Source organism: Marmota flaviventris, chromosome 1, assembly GCF_047511675.1.
Source record: "Marmota flaviventris isolate mMarFla1 chromosome 1, mMarFla1.hap1, whole genome shotgun sequence".
In the NCBI taxonomy this organism is placed as follows: Eukaryota; Metazoa; Chordata; class Mammalia; order Rodentia; family Sciuridae; genus Marmota; species Marmota flaviventris.
In genome coordinates this window covers 14880246-14884276 of record NC_092498.1, presented here as the reverse complement: position 1 = coordinate 14884276, position 4031 = coordinate 14880246, and the positions used below count along the sequence as shown (strand labels likewise).

The 4031-nt window shown below is 43.1% G+C and overlaps 1 long non-coding RNA gene across 1 annotated transcript; it reads left to right on the top strand.

The window, feature by feature from the left end:
• The first annotated feature begins 2620 nt into the window (after positions 1-2620).
• On the top strand, positions 2621-3541 carry LOC139704592 (uncharacterized). The gene is made up of 3 exons (XR_011706467.1): positions 2621-2771; positions 3031-3229; positions 3347-3541. It is a non-coding gene; the product is annotated as an uncharacterized lncRNA (long non-coding RNA).
• Positions 3542-4031: the final 490 nt, after the last annotated feature.

Here is a 4031-nt window from a genome sequence, read left to right as displayed (position 1 = left end):
TCCAAAGTACACATACACACACACACACACAATCAGCATACTATAGTGATGCAATATTTCTTTTATATATAGATAGATAGAGAGAGAGAGAATTTTAATATTTATTTTTTTTAGTTTTCGGCAGACACAACATCTTTGTTTGTATGTGGTGCTGAGGATCGAACCCGGGCCGCACGCATGCCAGGCGAGTGCGCTACCGCTTGAGCCACATCCCCAGCCCATGATGCAATATTTCTAGCAGCACAATTCACAACAGCTAAGCTATGGAACCAACCTAAATGTCCACCAAGAGGTGAATTGATAAAGAAATTGTGGTATACATACACAAGAAGATTGAATTCATGACATTCACTGATAAATGGATGGATCTGGAGACTATCATGTTAAGTGAAATAAGCCAATCCCCCAAAAATAAGGGTGGAATATTTTCTCTGATATGTTGATGCTAACCCACAACAAGAGGGAAGGGGAAGAACAGAAGTTCACTGGATTAGACAGATGGGGGTGGGAATGGGAAAGAGAGTGGAATGAATTGAACATAATTATCTACTTTTTAAGAATTACATTTGAGAAGACTTTAGGTTCTTCCATAAACAATGTCATGCTCACTCCCTTATTCAGATATGCTTTATTGAGTAGGAAAAAAAGATAAAATTGTAGAGTGAGGAATTATGTCCTTTGTTTGTATAGAGACTAATTATGTTTGACCCTAGACTCCAGGGAGAGTGACTGTCTGCCTGGTCATTGTCCCTCAGGGGCAAGTACAGAAAAGGGTGAGAATCAGGCCCTGCAGTGCCTGATGGGCTATCTTTTCTTCTTCTTCTGTGTTTGTATAGAGACTGAATTAAATCTTACAAGTAGAATTCCCTCATAGTTTCTGGCAGAAAGCAAACCCTCCACAAATACTGGCCACAGTTAGTAGAACTTCTTCCACAATATTAAAAGCGTCTTTTGCAATTACTGTTTCTGTCCAACTGTGTATATGAATTATTTTTAAAGTAAAATAATTTCTAAAGTCTTAACATGCGCCGCCCCTCCCCACTGTTCCCACTCCTGATTCCTCGAGGCCACCACTTTTCCACTTTGACCAGCTTCTTCTGGTATCTCAGTTTGACATATCATCTGTTGTCTTCCTTCTTTGAAAAATAAGGATGTAGCTCTTATTTATCTTCTCTTCCCATATCCCCTTAATTTGCTTTTATTGCAGTTTTGGTTTAATCAGTAGCCAGCACTTACAATGACACTGTGACCATTATTCACAGCTGAGCCATGGAGCACGGTGATCGTGGTTCCTCTCTGGCACAAACTTCCTTGAGATGAATATTGCCCCGTGTTCTCTTTTTCAGTTGTCAATGTCCCTGTTGCTAATTCTTCCCCAAACTCTCCTCTAGAGATGCAGGGCTTCCCTTGTCATATGCAGACACAGCAGGCCACCTGCTGGTTGCATTTCTTTTTCATGGGGGTATCTAGGGTGCTCCATCCTCCCACTCCAAGCCCTGTGTCCTCTTCCCCTGATTCCTGGGGTTTCATTTATTGGTTTCTTTTCATGGACACATCATCCAGTGGCTTCCAGAGAAAGGGCTGGTTGGGAGATAAAATCTTGAAACCTCACATTTCTGAAGACATCTTCATTTCCCCTTCACACTTGGAGTGTGAGTTCGCTGAATATAGATTGCAAAGCGCACTATTTAAGAATTCTGAAGTCATCAGTTGTTCATCTCATCCCAGCCTCTAGTGTCACAGTTGAGAATCCGAAGGCATTGCACTTTCTGAATCTCAGTCTGTGACCTGCTTTTTTTTTTTTTCCCCCCTTCTGGAAGCTTTCAGAATCTTCTTACTCATTGTTGTTCTGAAATTTCACAATTTTATGCCTTGTTTTGGGATTTCTTCCTATCATTGAGCAAGTCACTTAAATAGGCCTTTTCAATCTAAAAATACATCGCCTTCCATTTCAAAATATTTTCTCGGGTTATTGCTACTCTTTAGAACATTAATTCCTGCCTTCCATCCTCCCTGTTCTCCGTTGCCCTGGATCCTCTGATTTTCTCACTGTCTTTCTTCTCTGTTCTGATCTATTTCCCCACGAGTTTCTGGGTTGTTGTTGGCTTTTATTTTAAATCTCCCAACCCTTCTCTTAACCTTCTCTAATTTAGTTTCTACTATTACAGCTCAACCTTCCTGGAATTCTTTTTTATTCTTTGAATGCTCATTTAAAAAACATCAGCCAGAGACATGAAGACACACCAGACAGACCCACATTCAGGGGGAACATGCTGACCTCAGCCTCAGCTCACCTTGGCTGCAGATGGCGCTGCTCAAAGGCACACCTGACCCAGGATGACCCGACATCTGACTAAGGCCAGGCTATGGAGACCTGGCCACTTTGGCTCAATTGGGGACAGCTCTGATGTCCACCTAGACTCCTCTTCTCCCTCGGAATGATTCCGTTGCAACCCATGCATCCTTCGCCCTCCAAATTCTGTTCCAGTATCTGCTTTGAGAACCCAAATGGAGACCATCCTATCCTTATTTTTCACAGACTCAAAAATCTACTTTTAACTTTCTGAGCATATTTATTGTGGGTTTTGTCTGTTTTTTGTTTTGTTTTTAAGTTTTCTTCTGCTTCCTTCTTTGGCCGACTCTCCTGGGTTCTCCTTTTCTTCTGTTCACTTGTTTTGATCTCTCTCACGTCAGAGAGTTTTCACCAAGTGTCTGATTCTGCTGTCACCCGTATTTAGAATGCCATAGGAGAAACCTGATATGAGATTTGAGTTAAGTGTTGGGCTTCAGAGTTGGGCGGTCAGTTGGGGATCAAGTGTCCTCAGGGTGACTTCCAGATGATACTATCCCTGAGCCTCTGCTCTTGGTGGGTTTTCTCAGAAGAGTTCTCCAAAAACCCTGCCAGAGGGGTTACACGTGTGCCTATGGCGTCCAGGAATCCAGCGTGAGAACAGGGAAGGGCCACTGCTCTATTGATGTTCACTTAATCTTCTTCTTTTGAACTAACCTTCCACTCTCTGTTGTACCCAGAGTTCCTCTGGCTCAAACTTCGCACAGGACCAGTGGCAGGTCTTGGTAGCTGGTTGCAGAGCTGGCAGAGGGTTCCAGCGATTGAACGTTCCCATGAAAACTTCATCAGGACTCTGATTTTTAGCCACAGCCCGGGCTAGTCTCCAGAAGTAATTAGGACCTCAGTTCCTAAGCCTTTGGGGGCATTTCAGAGACAGAGGTCAGTTTCTTTTCTTGTCTTCCCCCTTTTGAAAAGGGCTTCCTCTTTTTCTCTGGTGTCTAAGGTTAGTTCTCTCTATCTAATTTTCACCTTAAAAGGTTTTTTTTACCCTGCTAGGTGCTGTGGAACATGCCTGTAATTCCAAGGACTCAGGATGCTGAGGCAGGAGGATCCCAAGTTCAAAGCCAGAGTCAGCAATTTAGTGAGGCCCTAAGCAACTGAGACTCTGTCTCAGAATAAAAAATAAAAAGGGCTGGGGATGTGACTCAGTAATAAAGTGTCTCTGAGTTCAGTCCCCAGTACCAAAAATAATTTTCTTTTTATCTCTCTCTCTGTTCGTACCTCCCTTGCTTTTTTTTTTTTTTTTTTCCTATTTCTCTTAAGTGTCTTTACTCACATTTTAGTGGGGTTTGGGAGGAGGAGAAAGCTTACTCACTTGTTCAGTCTGCTCTGTTTAATGGAAGCCCTTGGGGCCCAGAGGGTTTTCAACCCTCATTTTATGGATGTAGTCTTCCTCATGTAAACCTATTCTGGATTTCAAAATGGAAGTCAAGAAGAAATATAATTTGACTCACACGGTTTTCAGACCAATTTCCAAAAACACTTTGGGCCTATGTGGTTTGTTCTGAATTCTCACTCTAATTATAATTGTCTGGCCAGCATGTGGGCACTAGGTACCCATCGCTCAACCTAAGCCAAGCCCCGGGTCCTTCTGTGGAAACACCAGTGCCACAGAGGGCTCCCTCCTCTTCCCCCTCACTCAGGGGACAAACAGGAAGGTTCCCTCAGGGCTGTGCCCCTG